The sequence below is a fragment of the Dermacentor albipictus genome, chromosome 2 (assembly GCF_038994185.2).
Source record: "Dermacentor albipictus isolate Rhodes 1998 colony chromosome 2, USDA_Dalb.pri_finalv2, whole genome shotgun sequence".
Taxonomy (NCBI): domain Eukaryota; kingdom Metazoa; phylum Arthropoda; class Arachnida; order Ixodida; family Ixodidae; genus Dermacentor; species Dermacentor albipictus.
The window spans coordinates 204,084,554-204,102,510 of NC_091822.1; the positions used below are offsets into that span (position 1 = coordinate 204,084,554).

A 17,957-nucleotide genomic window follows, 5' to 3' on the forward strand; every position below is an offset into this window, starting at 1 on the left:
GTCTACCGTATGCACTCCAACACATTCCTATTCTTCTGTATATTTCCTTCTCGTGATCAGGGTTCCCTGTGATTAGTTGACATAGGTAAACACACTCCTTCACTGACTCTAGAGGCTGACTGGCGATACTGAACTCTTGTTCCCTTGCCAGGCTATTGATTATTATCTTTGTCTTCTGCATATACATCTTCAAACCTACTGTTACGCTCTCTCTGTTAGGGTCCTCAATAATTTGTTGTAACTCGACCCCAGTGTTGATGAACAGGGCAATGTCATCTGCAAACTGAAGGTTGCTGAGATATTCACCGTTGATCCTCACTCCTAAGCCTTCCCAGTTTAATAGCTTGAATACTTCTTCCAAGCATGCAGGGAATAGCATCGGAGAGATTGTATCTCCCTGCCTAACCCTTTTCTTTATAGGTATCTTTCCACTTTTTTGTGTGTGGAGAATCAAGGTAGCTGTGGTATCTTTGTAGATATTTGCCAAGATATTTATGTAAGCCTCCTGTACTCCTTGATTACGTAATATCTTTATGACTGCTGGTATTCCTGCTGACTCAAATGTCTTTTCGTAATCTATGAAAGACATACAGAGAGGCTGATTGTACCCTGCAGATTTCTCGATTACCTGATTGATGACATGGATGTGACTTATTGCAGAGCATCCCTTCCTAACGCCAGCCTGTTCTCTTGGTTGAGGGAAGTCAAGTGTTGCCTTTATTCTATTGGAAATTATCTTGGTGAATATTATATACAATACTGGAAGCAGGCTAATGGATCTCTAATTTTTCAATTCTTTAACGTGTCGAATTTTGTGGATTAATATAGTGTTGGCATTCTTTCAGTTCTTTGGGACCTTTAAAGTCGTGAGACACTTCATATGAAGGACCGCAAGCTTTCCAAACATGATGTCTCCTCCATCTTTGATTAAATCGACTGTTATTCCGTGTCCTGCCACACTTCCCCGTTTCATATCTTGCGAGGCCCTTCTAACTTCATCGCTAGTTATAGGAGGAGCCTCTGTAACCTGTTCATTGCCACTTCCAATGGAGGTATCCTGGTTGCTCTGGGTACTGTCCAGGTCGATATATAATTCTTCCGCTGCTTTTACTATAACTTCCAAATTGCTGATAAAATTACCGTTCTTTCAGTGATTATATCTTGGCTTGTTGTATGCCAAGTTTTCTTCTCACTGATTCATGCCGCGTCCATTTTTTCCGCTTACTCGGTCTTGCTCATGTTGTCATTTCAAATATCTATTACTTTCTCCTTGTTGATCAGTTTTTGACAGTTCCGCGAATTCTATCTGATCTCTTGAGTAGGGCACTTTCACTCTTTCTCGTTTATTTATGAGGTCTTTCGTTACTTGGAAGAGCTTGCCTACTGGTTGCGTTGGTGCCTTACCTCCTACATCAGCGGCTGCTTCTGAAGCCAGTCTTGTTGCGGTTGAGCTCATTACCTCTATGTCGTCTTCATCCCTCTGTTCTAAGGGTGAATATTTGTTTGCAAGTAGCAGCCTAAATTGATCTGCTTTTACCCTTACTGCGTCTAAGTTTTCCTGTTTCTTCCTTACCAATTTTACTCTTTCTCTCTTCATATTCAGGTGAACCCTAGACCTCACTAACATATGGTGACTGCACTTTACCCTACCTAACACTTCTACATTCTGCACTATGCTGGATGTAGAAGTGCTGGATCTGCTGGATCTGAAGAAAGCATGAAATCTATGTCATTTCTTGTTTTGCCATTAAGGCTTTTCCAGGTCGACTTTCCGTTGCTACGCTTCCTGAAGAAGGTGTTCATTATTCGAAGCTTATTCCTTTCCGCGAATTCTGCCAATATCTCTCTGGTATTCCAAGAACCGATGCCGTAGTTACCAACTGCGCCCGTCCTTGTCTCTCGCTGTCTTTGTGGTTCTTTTGCTCGCGCAGTTAAACAATGTTCGCTAGTTACCAACTGCTTGTTCACCAGCCTGCTTTTCCCTACTTTTGCATTGAAGTCGCCCATGACTACATCATATTGAGTTTGCACTTTTCTCATCGCTGATTCAACATCTTCATAAAACTGATACGTTTCATCATCATCGTGACTGGAGGTTGGACTGTAGACTTTTACTACCTTTATTCTATACCTCCTATTTAGTTTTATCACGACTACTGCTACATTCTCATTAACGCTGTAGAATTCGTCAATGTTGCCTCTCTATGTCCTTACAGATTAGGAATACTACCCCCTATCGCTTCTTATTTTGGAGTCTTCTATAGCAGAAGACATGGCCGTTAGTCAGCACTGTATAAGCCTCACCAGTTTGTCTAACCTCACTAAGGCCTATGACATCCCAAACAATGCCTGATGGTTGTTCCTCAGGGTCCTGCTAAGCTAGCTTCACTCGAGAGCGTTAGTGCATTCGACGTTTCTAAGGTCAGCTTCCAATTGCAGCCTGTCCGGGCCCAGAGATTCTTAGCACCCTCTGCTGCATTACAGGTCTGACCGCCGCCTTGGTCAGGTTCTCCGCAGTTGCTGGCGACTGAGGGCCATTGGTTGATTGAAGGAGTCATCAGGGAGGTAGTGGCCGAATACTGCACCAGGGCGGCCAATTCTTGTTCTGGTGAGGGAGTGTCTCCTGCTGAAGCTTAATGGGCCTTCCTAATTTGGTTGTACCTGGATTAGCATAGCCCCACTGGCTCTCGGCATTTTGTGCCGGTGTCAAGCGCCACTCCAAACCTGGAGATGATTCAAGGTGAATTCGAGCTTACCACCTTCAGATTAAAAAAAGTTCCGAGGATTTAATCTTCTCACTATGGCAACCAAGCAACCGAGATAGCTCAGTGAAATAGACATCTAGGCGGCGAGGCCACCTTATGTCGGAGAAACCCAGCCCAGAGGATCCTAGATGCCTAAAAACTCCGTTGGTTTATTCGCATATAGCACAGTATAACATTATTTCTAAATGGTTCTAACCTCGCGGTTTCGCAATATCACATACGCAGGTTACCGTGAACAGATACTAATTGCAAAACATTATAGCAGAAGTAGATGGTCAGCAAAAATTTTAAGTGATAATAACACCAATAACTAAATGTCAAGTAGAATTCTGTGCAAAAAAAATCAGGAGGAAATTAAATACTCACACATTCGCATTGGCATATTCGCATAGTTTCAATGGTAACATATGTACAAATGGGGAAGCATGTTCCGACAGCAAAATTTCGCACAGGGCACTAAGCAAAATGTGCTATCTTTGAATGCATGGGAATTGCGTCCCGTTGGTAAAACGAAGAACGGGGGCTAATATGAGTAATGCTTTGACTTTACAATTTCACTGAACTGCGGCGCCAAGCCTGATGGGACAATAATAAGCAGAGAACTCAGGTGTTGTTCAGATAAGCTAGCCTTGTTTCTCGATTTCCCTTTTCTTATTCTGGAGAAAATTTGCTAACAACGGTAGGTAGCGCCAAAAGTTTACGCGTACCCACGTGCAAATGGCTTCGCGTTTGGCGACTGTTTAGAGCCTAGTAATTTATAGAAATTAATTAGATTTTACTATCTGTACTTGTGTTCAAGGTTTAGTTTGACTGCAGTTCAATTACTTCTAATTCAATGGGACCTGGCAGTGCCTCCACATCGCAGCAAAATGTATTTTGAAACGTTTGTAGTTTCTGCTTCCTGGCGTCACGATCGGGAATTGCTCGTAAATGTGCAGATCGCCGAGGATTCTTATCGCAAATAGCGAAGGAGAGGGAGGAAAAGCAAGGAGATTTAGAAGAGCGAGTTTCCGGTTTATTGTATTGGCCTCCGCACTAATCCTTAAATAGACACTGCTGTGGATTTTTGATTGTGGGCCTTCTTCTCGCAAAGCTGCAGTTTTGCCCAGAAACCTTTCACGTCCATATACTGGTAATGAATTAGATCTATTTATTTATTTATTTAAACCTACTGCCAATCCCAAGAAGGGATTACTGCAGGGAGGGCAAGAAACATAAAATACAAAAAATACAGATGGAAGAGTGAATATACAGGCGGACTCATTTTTTGTGGAATAGTGAATGTATTACAATGTTCAGGGAAAACATGCAATATTAGTCATCAAGAGTACGTCATCAATATGCACAAATACAAAGGGTAGCACAAAGTGGATGAGGTTATATATATATATATATTTCTTTTAATTATACAATTTTACAGAGAATAGAATTATTTAAGGGAACCGAGAACAACATTAACAAGTTTTTAATGGTATTTGCAACACAGTGGAATAAGGTGAGCAAGTCATGTCTGCGATGCATGTAGGTGACTCTCATAAGATTGTAAGAAGGTTTCTAGTGATGGACTGACGATAATATGCGAAGGTAAGTTTTTCGATTCTCTGGCTGTTCTTGAGACTGTTCTTGCAATCCGACATTGAGCTTATCATTGTGGTCAGCTAATTCAACGCAAAAGGCCGATTTCCAGAGCATCTTGTAACATTACAATGGCGGCTCAGGACGATTCTCTCGTGCAAGGAACTCTTTATCCCCCCCCCCCCTATGATTCAGATTTTGCCGCCTTTAGAAATTTATGGAACTGACAGTGACTGAGCCCATTCGAGCTCATTAAATTAGCAGCTGAAACGATAGATTTCAGAACACAGGACATGCCCATGTATTTCCCACGGATGGTAAGCTCGTGAATCATGCAGCGCAAGTTCATTGGCTTTTAGAATCCGCCAACTTCAGCAGCTTTATTATTTGTGCGACAAGTCTTCTTTTTCACTCCATACACGTCTCCCAGCCCCCTCCATTTCACTTATGACAAACTTTACTTTGCCCCACTACAAGCCTGCCACACCCCACACCCCTGCACGCGGATATAGTCTTTTCTCATTCTTTAAAGATATCCTCTCTTGTTATCATACCATACATGCCGTGCACTGAAGCTAGTTGCATACTGTTGACCGGAGAAAGGAGGTTTATGCTATGTACAGCTATTTACATACGAGAGTTTCGCGGGCGAAAAGCTGCACGAAAGCTCAGCGCTGCGCCCCTGGGTGACGTCGAGAAGCTTCGGCGCGTCTTCTGACGTGGTGGTTCGGTGCGGCCAACGCCGCTCTGGTCCGGCCTGTGTGAGTGCCACATGCTGCTCACGCGATGGTTGCGTGAGGCTTTTGATTACTTGGTGCTGCCTCGGACGAGGTGGTGTCGTGGCATGATCAAGTATATGCAGTGAAGCTGGTTCCCAAGAAAAGCACAGTAGCGCAAGGTATTGTAGAGAAACCCCGCTCGCAGGCGGAAGCGCAGCGGAGGCTTTGAGGGGAAGCGGGCCAGCCATCATCGTATCCGCGACCAATCGGGAGGCTTCCGCGGACCGTAGCTTTGAGACTCCTGGTCTAAGAGTAGCCTGCCAACACTCGTGAACTGAATAGCTCTGTGGCTTTTCATTGCCTGTTGCATGTGCTTCTGCCATCCGATATTCAGGTGGGGGAGCGGGGGAGGTATTTGTAAAGATCCACCTAGTGCACTGTGCTGGAGCTGTACTGGCGTGGAGCAGACTGGCTGGGGGCTCTTGTCTCGTTCTCGCTCGCACAAATCCAGCCACTCAGCACTTCAGCAGCGGCCGCTAGGTGGACAGAATTCCCCAACCCCTGGTCTGACGTAACGAAAGAGATTCACGTGTAGCTTGGTTCCCCTTGTTCTCCCTCGGTGCATAGCGAGAGTTTAGACTGTGGCAAATTTGGTGTCTTAGAAAAGCATACGACGATTTATTAGCCTGTTGGCTGTTCCTGTAAATGGATAACGTACTACGTTATTACGTTACTACCTACCACGTTGTCGCTGCTGTTTAATGAACGTTCAACATTAGCCTACGTGGGAAAGAGTAGCGCTGGCTAACACTCTCATAACTAGGTTATACGTACACGTCTCTAAGCATATGCTAACAAAAAAAACGTGGACACAGAAGCGGCCATTGCTAGAGCCATATAAAAAGTTGTGTAGATCGCACGCACTGTTGGGAATAGATGTTATGCGAATCATTTATTTATTTATTTATTTATTTATTCATTTATTTATTTATTTATCCCCTTAAAGACCCGATACGGGGGCATTGCATAAAGGGTGGGATTACAACAATAGTTAAAAATGGTATTAGTTAGGATGAGAAAAAAGAAGACGGGAAAGCGACGGTGCGCACTTTGGGTTGAGTGACACCTAATGTGCGACGTGATGTTCGTGCCGGTGGTGAAATGTATGGTGCGAGGGCGAGAGGACTGTAAAAACAAAATATGTGAGATAATGATAGGCTGGCGACGTGACGGCGATACGAAATAGTTGGTAAACTGGAGTCTGCTTTTAAGGATGATTCGCTGAGGAAGAATATGCTGAGTGAATGAACCTAGTAGCGCGATTCTGTACGGCTTCAAGGGTGTTAGTGAAGTAAATTTCATGAGGGCTCCAGATGGCAGAAGCGTATTCAAGTTGTAAGCCTGGTGAACGCTTCGTTTGCGAGTAGTTTTATGTGGGGAAGACCTTTCTGTGAGTGGCGTTTTGAAAAAAGCGAGCTTCTTGTTCGCATACGCTATAATGTTATTCACATGCGAACGCCAGTCAAAGTTGGGATAAATGGTGATGCCTACGTATTTGAAGGATTTAACTGGTTCAATAGGCTTGTTATCTATAACATAAGAGGATATAAGGGGACATAAGCGATTATAAGGGGATTTCGACGGCGTGTTATTGAAATAACTTTGTGCTTTGACGGATTTAGTAGCAATTTACAGTCATCATATTCATTTTGAATATTGCTTAAGTTGTTCTGAAGCAATATTTGTTCACTGGTGTTAGTTATGGTAGGGTAGGCAACACAATTTTCAGCAAATACGCGGCTGTGACTAGACACACTAAGTGGTAGGTCATTCATATATATTAAAACAGGAGCGGTCCTAGCACCGAACCCTGTGGAACGCTTGATATTACAGGAAGCGGATTAGAAGCATTGTTATTGATTTGTACAAATTGTGAGCGATTAGTAAGAAGATATTTTATGCATCTTAAAACGTGAGGGTGGATATTCAACTGTGAAAGTTTTAGAAGCAGGCGTTGATGAGCTACTTTGTCAAAAGATCTTGCGAAATCGAAGGAAATTGCGCCGGTCTGTGTATTAGTACCGATGTTTGAATGTAGATCGTCAACAAAGATGGCCAACTGGGTTTCACAAGGCAGTCCCTTGCGGAAGCCATGCTGGGCTGAATGAAAGAAATTGTTTGAGTCGAGAAAGTACATTAAGTGGGAGAAAATGACATGTTGCATGATTTTTGCAGGGACGCTTGTTATTGAAATTGGGCGGTAGTTTATTGGTAAGTCTCTATTACCTGATTTGTAGACCGGAACGACCTTGCCCACTTTCCATTCTGTCGTACCTGCGCAACGTTTATCAAGCGTGTTGTCTCTTGTCACTGTGCGCCGCGTATCTGATGCACGCGGTCACTGTTCACATGTGCTATTGTATCGCTAGCCAATGGCATACCTCGGTTGCACCCATGCTCCCTATATAAGGCGAAGCCACTGAATCGTTGCTGACTGTTATGTTCGTGTTGCTGTCCGAATAAATGCCTGACTCCACGGCGTCTCTGGCCAACACATTCAATCGATATGTTACCTGTAGTTAATGAATGGGACAACAGCAAGATCAAAAAAGAAGCAGAAATGGTTTTGGTGTTCTTTTTTTTTGCTGATAAAAATAAGAAGCAGGCGATGACATCGTGAAGTTTTCTATTATGCCGCAGATAAAATTTATTGAAAAAATGATGGCAGGTAATTCTGACATGGCAGGAGCAGAAGTGTTTTGAGTGGGCGTATCAGGTTCCGTGGTGGAAGCTGACAAAAATGTTGTGTTAAAAACGTTAGTGCAGTCAACGTCGGATAAAGGATCAGTATTTCGTTTGGAATACCGTTAGTACGACGTGTCTGGAGATTAATGATGTGCCACCATTTTTTCGGGTTATCAGCTATCATGCAATGAAGGTCATTGTGATAAAACGAGCGCTTATGTCTGCGGATAGCGTCCAAGTAGACATGCTCAGACTTGTATCTTTCCCAGGCGCCGGAGCCTGGTTTCATTCTTGCGGATCGAGAAAGACGTTTCTTTTTGTTCTTGGGAGTTCTAAGTGTTTTGTTAAACCATGGCTGATGTCGGTTAGCGTGAACGGTTATAGTTGGAATGTACTTATCTGCTAGGGTGTTAAGTTTATTCTGAAAGAAAGACCAGTTGTTTTCCACAGAGTTCAAATGAAAACTTGATTCGAATATTTTATGAAAGTCACGTAGTTCTTGATTTATTGCAGTGCAGTTGCCTTTGTCGTAGAGTTGGACGATCTTTTTGTATGAACGGCGTAAACTGGGAGTAAAGGTGAATGTGGCATGGATTACTTTATGATCACTAATTTTACGGAGGTAGTCAATGACTGACAAGCTTTCGGGATGAGTGGCTAGTATAACATCTAAAATACTCTCAGTAGTCTGTGTTATGCATGTTGGTTTAGTTACCAACTGCGCTAAGTTAAAGTTAAGACAAACGTCAAGGAAGTCTAGCAACTGCTTGGCTTGAATATAATTGTGCTGAAAACCAGTCGATGTTTGGATAATTTAAATCTTCGAAGGGCAAGATACATGTATTAAAGTACTTTTTAGATAAGTTTCTCAGGATATTGCTAAGTTCGAGAGGAAAATCAACAGGCCAGTAATTGGGGGGGGGGGGGGGGGGGGGGAGGGTGCAATAGCAAACACCAAGAAGCAGCAGCTTTGGGTTAACATTGCATTTTAGCCGTATAATGTCTATTTCTGATGATACGTCGATTATGGAGAAGGATAGCTGCTTATTCGCAGCAATAAGAACACCTCCGCCTCTAGACCGCTGCCTATCTTTGCGGAACACAACAAAATGAGGAAAGCCAGTAAGAATTTCTGCGTCAGAAATGTCGTCAAAAAGTCATGCTTCGATGAGAACAGGAAGATTGCTTTCATATGATGACAGAAGATTTGATATGATATTACACCCGCCGTGGTTGCTCAGTGGCTATGGTGTTGGGCTGCTGAGCACGAGGTCGCGGGATCGAATCCTGGCCACGGCGGCCGCATTTCGATGGGGGCGAAATGCGAAAACACCCGTGTGCTTAGATTTAGGTGCACGTTAAAGAACCCCAGGTGGTCAAAATTTCCGGAGTCCTCCACTACGGCGTGCCTCATAATCAGAAAGTGGTTTTGGCACGTAAAACCCCAAATATTATTATTATATGATATTACGCTTCGGAAGAAAACTGCGTATGTTAGAAAAAATAACTGATAAAAGGTGGTTCAGGAATAGGTGTAGAACGTTTAACTGTGTCAGTTATTACGTGGTAGCTGTAATTCCATAAGTTGTCGGGATGATTCTTCAAAGAAGAATCGCTCGGTTCCTATATGTAAGGTTCTATACCGAAATGAAATCTGTATGGATTTGCTTTTCGTATATGTGATAAGATGCTTGCGCGCGGTCTGTGTTTGCTTGGGATAATCTCGGCCAATATTGTACGCTGTACTCTTCAACTTTCGGCCGTTGGCCAAAATTGCTTTAAAAAATAAAGCTGCTGAATTTAACGATAATATGACTGCTTCAGCCGGGACATTGGCCTCCAAGGCCAATTTCGCACATTCGATTTCATCAGGTTTAACACTGAAGTTTGGGTACCAGGAGTAGTGGCGGGTGGTTATTTCCTCTGAGCGCGCGAAGTATTCGTGGGAAGAAGTGTCAGATATGCCATTAGATACCAAACTGATTCGTCTAGAGCCGTTCTCGGTATCCTCTATTCGGTTTTCAAGAGTACAGACACGACCAACAGTTTGAACGGTGTCTGCTTGCATGCTCTGCAGCTGCTGTCGCATGGATTCTAGATGCTGACAGCTGGATTCCTCAGTGGTCAGTCTCTTGCTCAGGTTCGAAAGGGCGTTGGTTGCTTCCTTCTGTTGTGTTTTTAAGTCTTGCACACTGCCCAACAATTTCTACTGTCCTGCAGATAGCTTTTCTTTAATTCTGCTAGAATGCCAGCCATGTCGGGACCGTGATTTGTCTCGAGCAAAAGAGAGCATACCTCCGATGCGCGATCACCAACAATAATTAGCAAACACTGCAGGCTTGGCAGCTGGGCAAGAAAGTAATTATTAGATTTTTTTAGCAAATAAGCTGTATGACCGACTAACCTGCATGACGGGAGAAAGCTGGTTGCTCCGTTTAGAGGCGCAGCCACCAAGCCTACAGAGGGATCAGTGTCACTTTCGATGGTTTCTGCCAAGATTCAAAGTTTCAAAGTTTATTTGTCAATACAGCATACAAATACATAAATTCTGACCTGCCTAAGCATACTGTGCTTGTTGGCTGGTCAGGCAGCAGGTGGAGAATCTTCAAAAAAAAATAACTTCATATACATGCCTTTCGTGTCATACACGACATTGCCGATAAATCTGACAGCACAAGATAACGTACAAAACAAGTAAAGCTATACACAAGGCAATAAATTTATGCACCAATCTCTTAAACCTGTCAACATCTTTCTCTTGTTCCTCGCAAGACATAGATCATCAGGAATTTCATTAAACATAGCTGGTACATAGTAATTGCGCATCTTTTTACCATAATTACTATAGAGCCGTGGTTTAACAAAATGTTCTGTTTTCCTCAATGTAACATCTTTTTTTACAGAAGTTTTATATTCATTTGAATAATAATACCGCGTCAACACGACAAAATAAAACAGCTCACGAATCTGTAGGATGCCTAACTTAACGTATTTCTCTTTCATGTCAAGCGAGCGTAATTTGGTACCGTAAGATATACTGTTCACGATTCGTTTAAATGAGGACCACAGGCTCCGATGGTGGTGTTGTCTCCCAAGCAAGGGAAACTGGTAGGACTCGCGCACCCGTCGTTGCCAAAGGGCGACAGCTTGAATGCGGCCACCGTTGTCGGCCAAGTTCATACATAAGCAGGTACCCGGCTATCCAGCATTGCTTTGCGTTCTGCAAAGCGTTACCAGGTGAACCAACGTGTTTGCGTAGATCGAGTAGCTGTGTGTGTGACGCGAGCGTGCGCGCCTATTTGACGTGAGCAGCAACACGACCGCGTTGAACACTGGGAACACTGGGAAGAATTTAAGAAAGAACTGGAGGAATTAAAAGGGAAAATGGAAAGATACCTAAGAAAGAACTCAATGAGACGAGAAAGGAACTAGGAGACATGAAGAACAGTTTTTATTTCTATGACAAGATGTATTAGGAAAGGAAGGAAATGAATGAACGTCTCCTAAAATAAACTGGTGCGCTAAAGAAAGCAAACGCAGCTCTAGAAAACCAATGCAAAAGTATGAAAAAGATGCTGGAAGATCAGAAGCGGAGAATCATTAGAAGTGAGCAGTATTCCAGGAAGTGCAATGTGAAGATTGAAGGAATTCTGCAAGCAGATCATGAAGATCTAGTAAAGACTGTTTGTCAAGTTGGCATTCTCGTGAATGAACCGCTGATGCCTGATGAAATCGAAGTGTGCCGTAGGGTCGAGGATCGCAACATTTCTGAGCCTTCGAACACAATTGTTCATTCGAGAAGCCGTGCCAAACGTGACAGCTTTCTGAAGAAGGCATATTTGTCCAGCATTAAAGATATTTCTGGGCATGACCATTGAAAGAAAGAAGGCACAAAAGTAGAAGTTCATGTGGACGAGGGATTGCAAAATATTTGCAAGGAAAGATGAACAATCCAATGTGGTCAACATTCGAAGTGAACGCGACATTATAAGATTGTGTGACCTGGCGCGCATTTTAGCCTGCGCTTTTTTTTTCCTCTTTCTTTCAATAGTGGCGATACTGCCTGAAGATGTAGACAACATAATTAGTTACCCGCCGTGGTTGTTCAGTGGCTATGGTGTTGGGCTGCTGAGCACGCGGTCGCGGGATCGAATCCTGGCCACGGCGGCCGCATTTCGCTGGGGGCGAAATGCAAAAACACCCGTGTACTTAGATTTAGGTGCACATTAAAGAACCCCAGGTGGTCGAAATTTCCGGAGTCCCCCACTATGGTGTGCCTAAAACTCAGAAAGTGGTTTTGGCACGTAAAACCCCATAATTTAATTTTTTAACATAATTAGTTTTCATGATGTCCAAGGATTGACGCGCTTTCATTTAAACACACAATCAGCTAGAAATAAAGAAGATAACCTTTGCGCTCTTTTCGATAGTTTAACTTTTCCTTTGATGTACTCATGTTAACAGAGACCTGGTACTCTTCGGACAGTGACGTCATCAGACGTGCAAATTACAATGTTTTTTTTTATGTTAACAGACCAATAAGACATGGTTGTGGTGTTTTAGTGTATACCTAGAAGATAATATTGAAGGTCAATTGCTTGATGAAATGACCTGTATGACAGATGACATCGAAGGCCTTGTTTTGCTCTGCCAAAAACTTATCTTAGCAGTAGTTTATCGCCCACCAGGTGGAAATATGGATAACTTCTTTCTCTCAATGGAATTTTTGTTTAATTATGTAAACCAAAAACAGCATATGCTTGTTCTAGGCGGTGATTTCAATATAAACATGTTACGGTCCTCAATTACGACACACAACTTTAAAACACTTCTACACTCACATAGATTTACTAATGTTATATGCAACGCCACACGCACCAAAGACTACCTTGATTGACCTTTTTGTAACCTAGTATGAACTACAACATACAAGGGAAAGTAATAAAGAACCATTCACAATTTGGCACCGCATCGTCATAGACACAACAGGAGTCACGCATGTAAAAGTAAATGCATACATATTGGGTAATTCACTATGTGTTATTACAAAAAATGGTGCTTTTAAGACTTTCCAAAAAGGTAGTTGAGGACATCGAGGTTACAAGAGAGTCGGGTAACAAATTCCAGCCTCTTATAGCCCTAGGAAAGAAACTGAACTTGAAACAATCATTGTGGGCGAGTGGAGGAGATATGTACATACTATGACGATGCCTCGTTGACGCGTTCATAGGAAGCTCAAAATAATCATCTGGTTTAACGTATACTTGATTGTGAATAACTTAAGAGGAATTTTAACCTGTCGTATTTAGTTCTGAGCTCAAGTGGTGCTAGATCAGCTAATTGACATAACTCTGTTGGAGAATGGATGCGACAATATTTATTGAATATCAACCGGGCGGCTAGCCTCTGTATGCGGTCAAGTTTAGAACAGTTAGTTACGGTGCGTGGGTCCCAAACTATTTTAGCATATTCAATAATTGGTCTACCTAGAGTTTTGTAAGCAAGACATTTAATTTCAGGGGTTGCCCGATTCATTCCACACATTTTCTGTGTGTGTATTCCAGCGTCAATCTGATGTAAACGTTAAACCCAAGTATTTGTGTTTTTCAACGTTCTCGAGTTTGTTGTCATCAATGTAGTACGAGTAACTAAGGGTACACTTCTTACGTGAAATAGTCATAGACACTGATTTTTGAGGGTTTATGACCATTTGCCAATCGTCGCACCATTTTTTAATTTTTTGAAGATTTGAGTTAAGTTCTTCTTGGTCTTGTCTCGATTGAACTTTTTGTAAATGACGCAGTCGTCCGCAAACAAGCGCAACGGTACAGTGATCTCATTAGCAGTGGCGTAGCAACAGGGGGGGGCCGGGGGGCCGTGGGCCCCGGGTGCAAGGGGCCAGTGGGGGGGGGGGGGGGGGTGCCATACCCATCTGAAGACACCCCTGTCTGCCGGCTACAGCCGGGGGGGGGGGGGGGTAGTGACAGAAGACCTATGGGCCCCGGGTGCCAGACGACCTAGCTACGCCACTGCTCATTAGGCATATCATTAATAAATACGAGAAATAAGAGTGGTCCTAGTACCGTGCCCTGAGGTACCCCAGACTCTACAAGTGAGGGTACAGACTGGCAGTTTCCAATTTGAACATACTGTTCTCTGCAAAGAAGGTAAGACGCGAACCATTTCGTGATTGCGGGATTCTTAAATATGGCGTCTATTTTATGTAATAAGTTAGGATGAGAAACTTTATCAAACGCCTTTGCAAAGTCTAGGTACACTATGTCGGTTTGGCCACGTGAATTAATGGTTTGGGAGAGGTCATGCACAATTTCTATGAGTTGAGTTGTCGTGGAGAGTTTTCTTCTGAAACCATGTTGACGGCTGTATAATACCTTTTGGTAATCCAGATATTTAATTAAGTGTTTTGATACAATGTGCTCCAGTAATTTTGAACATGCGCTGGTAAGGGAAATTGGGCGGTAGTTGTTGACATCGGCTGTTGCGCCGCCTTTGTGTATGGGTACGATATTGGCACACTTCCAAGGACTGGGGAAACAGCCGGTAGTAATAGATGAGCGAAATTTAATGGCAAGATATTTTGAAACCCATGCTGCATACCTGTATAAAAATTCGTTGGGTATTTCATCTGGTCCAGGTGATTTCTTTATATTAATGTTGAGGAGCAAGTTAAGAATTCCTTCTTCACTAATTACTATATCCTCTATCGGGACCCTATCTGAGGTGTCTACAAAGTGCGGAACCATACCGTTATCTCGTGTAAAAACAGACGAGAAAAAATCACTAAAGCTGTCAACCTGTTTATCGTTATTTTGGCTCGCATCCACGTGTGGTCGCTTGTCCTTAAGATTAATGTAGCGCCAAAATTTTCCGGGGTCTTCTGCAAGAAATTTTTTAAGTGTGATGCTATAAAACCTGTCCTTGCTCTCCCGAACGAGTTGTTTTAACTGTTTACTTAGTTGTCGAATGCGTTCCTTGTATTGTGAGGTGGAGTTTTGCAAACGGGCTTTTCGTTTCCTTTTCAGTTTCCTTTTAATATGTATAATTTCCCTCGTCATCCAAGGAGTTTTCTTCCTGACAATTTTGCGGCGTTTGGCGACAAAACGTTCGATGCACTGTCGTACAATGTTCGAAAAAGTGTTCCACAGCAGGTCTGTACTGGCTCCGGAACGATAATGCATTAAAAACTTGTCGAGGGACTGTTCTAAGAAGTCAAGTGCACCAACGTCATCAGCAGCTTGAAAGTCTAGGATGAACTTCTTTGAATGAGCACTCGGCATGTCTGCAGTAACGGTTAAAGATAATAAAACCAAATTATGGTCGGATAGACCCTCAGCAACTTCACAGCAGACAAGAGAAGACATCAAGCCTGGGCATACAAAAACCAAATCAAGAATTGAGGAAGTCGTTCCGTATACTCGTGTCTAATCCGTTACAACCTGGGCTAGCTCGTAACAAAACGCGAGCTCTAGTAGTTGTTCACAACTGGCGACTTCTACCTGTCCAGGGGATTGGGATAGCCAATCACTCCCTGGTAAGTTAAAGTCACCTAGGATCAGAATATTATCACCTTGGTGCAGATTCGCATCCATAAAGGTCCCGAGTTGAAACAACGCATCTATGGGGCAACCGGGGGGACGGTACACACCACCTATGAAAACTGTACGACTGCCTAAGTTAGTTTTAATCCATACAGTTTCAATATCACTCTCAACTGGCAGAATCGTGAATGAAATGTTGCTTTTAATCATAATGGCAACACCACCACCCCTTCTCCCTCGATCTTTTCTTATTACTATGTACCCGGAAGGTGTTATTTCTTCATCGCATATGTCCGTGTGTAACAATGTTTATGTTATGACCAGGATGTCTGGGTCATGTTCCAAAACAGCACACACATGCCAAAGCGTCGGCCTTATTCACCAGGCTTCTGGCATTTAAATTTATGATTTTAAAAGCAGAGGATTCCGGGTGACGAGTTCATGCCGTAGTTTTATCGGGAGAGGCGTGCCACTTGCTCCGCTCGTTTGTTACATCATTCCAAGTGTACATAGTTTTATCAACTCGGAGCTTGTCAAAAAGTAATTTAACCTTGGCACCCTTAATTCTTTCTTCTTCCGATGATTTCCAAAGTTTCTTGCGGATTTCCACGACCCGCTTGGAAAAGTCTTCATTAATGCTAAATTGTGTACCTCGGAGTTTCCTGCAGTTGCTCAGAATTCTAACTTTATCCCTGACGTCCGTAACTCTAAAAATAATCGGACGAATTTGACCAGGGATTTTCTTTCCTAACCTATGTATTTGTTCGATCGAGTTTAGTTTTTGTTTTAGTATACCTCCAATGAGTTCCTCGTTCACCTTTTTCATCAAAATTTCATCTGTTTCGGAGTCTTCCTCCTCTACTCCTGTTATGATCAGATTATTTCGCCTAGAGCGGTTATCCAAGTCCTCAGTTTGTCATCTCAAGGCAGCCACGTGCACATCTAGTGTCTCAACGCAACTTTCCACTTTCGTAAGCCTGTTCTCAATTTGATCCATGCTCTGTAACTTCTTTTCGATATCGACAAGTTTACTTTGAATTCTGCGTCATTGCTTGCATGCGGATTGTGCCCACAAGAATTGCAGCAGGTACTGAAAGAAAATGGTGCAGAAAAGTGCGGGAACTTACCGAAACGACGATGTCGACGATGAAGCGACGACTGTTTCGACAAGCGCGTTGTATGCAGCTGTCTGAGCTATGAAGCAACTGCCCGTGGACGGTGGCTCCCGCCTGGAGATCGGCTAGTGTCACCGGTCACTTAAGACAACCGTAGCTAGCTGGCGCAACAGTGACGGGGAGACAGACCACGACAGGATCTTTCCTAAACTTCCGCAACAGTTCAGGGTGTAATCTGGCTGATGACTATACGTGCTTAGAAAGCTACTAATTCTGTTTGACTTTGAGATCTATAGTAGGACAAGGCAGTCGGCTTCGAAGCTGCTTAGTAGCTGCATGATCATCCACGATTTAGTAATGCCTCCGGCTGCGGTCAAACACCGCACGTGAAGGGGAGGGGGAACACATCTGAGAAAGGGTGAAAGAGCGAGGGGGAGAGATCAGATTAGTGGCAGGAACTGAGCAAACAGTTTCGCAAGGAAATAAGACGCTATAAGCTTTATTACTCTCCTGATCCCTGGCTAGGTTGTCGTGGTCACGCACTCGACTTGCAAGCTTAAGAGGAAGCTTTAGCTCGGGGCGCACTCCGATTTCTCCATGAAATACAAAACGTGGAAATTATTTTGGGGGGCATCCACTGGACCAACTTGAATGAAATTTGCTGCATTTGAAAGAGAATGCTAAATTTTATCAGCCTTAAGAAGTGGAACTTTTTAAAAGGTTACAACATAACTCATCCGACGATGACTGTCTGTGGTAATGCGATTAGCATTCGAGCGGTATAGTGACACAGTGAATTTCTGAAGAGAGAGATAAAAAAGAAGGCAGCAATGTTAGCCATTCAAGTATTTCTGAATCGGAACTTATTTAACATTTGTAGCAGTCATTCTGAGACTTTCGCTGCTTCAACAAAAATGTTGGAGGACGCCGCCTTTAAAAATGGAACACAGTAGCATTCAAAGATTCCTGACTGCTTCTCACGCTTCGCGGCAACTGCAGCTTATGTAACCGTAATGTTTTCCTGGAAACACTGGCGGCGAACCCTATGCACGAAGGCGAGTTTTCTGGTTCTTTTACTGCGTACGCAGTCTTTGGCGAGCTACTAAGCCCCGCCACGCGAAAAGTATAATGCCTTGTATCTGCACAAAATGCATAATTTGCTTTTGTTTTTTCTAATCGTAAGATATTTAATCGTAATGATAGTGTAAATGTAGATGATTTGGAGCTTTTAAGTGATAAGGAACAATTCAAAGAAAACAAAAACATAGCATCGCCCGGTGCTCTACCGAAGTGTGGCGCAAGCCTAAATTTCGTGTGTCATTGCTGTTCGCACGTGACAGCGCATTGCCGCTGGGAATCGACGAAGCAACGCCCACTACGCAAGAAATACGTCAGGGACCAAAACTACAGAAAGAGACCAGCCGAACGGGCGTTCATCGGCAGTTCGGTGGCATTGCACAACTGAGCAGCAGCTAAAAA

The 17,957-nt window shown here is 43.2% G+C and overlaps 1 long non-coding RNA gene across 2 annotated transcripts in view; it reads left to right on the plus strand.

Moving 5' to 3' along the window:
• Nucleotides 1-17,957, plus strand: part of LOC135897317 (uncharacterized) — a 115,842-nt gene extending 97,885 nt beyond the window's left edge. For both annotated transcript variants that reach the window (XR_010563010.2, XR_011512355.1), the window contains exon 3: nucleotides 17,819-17,957. This is a non-coding gene — a long non-coding RNA (uncharacterized lncRNA). The remainder of the gene's footprint in view (nucleotides 1-17,818) is intronic.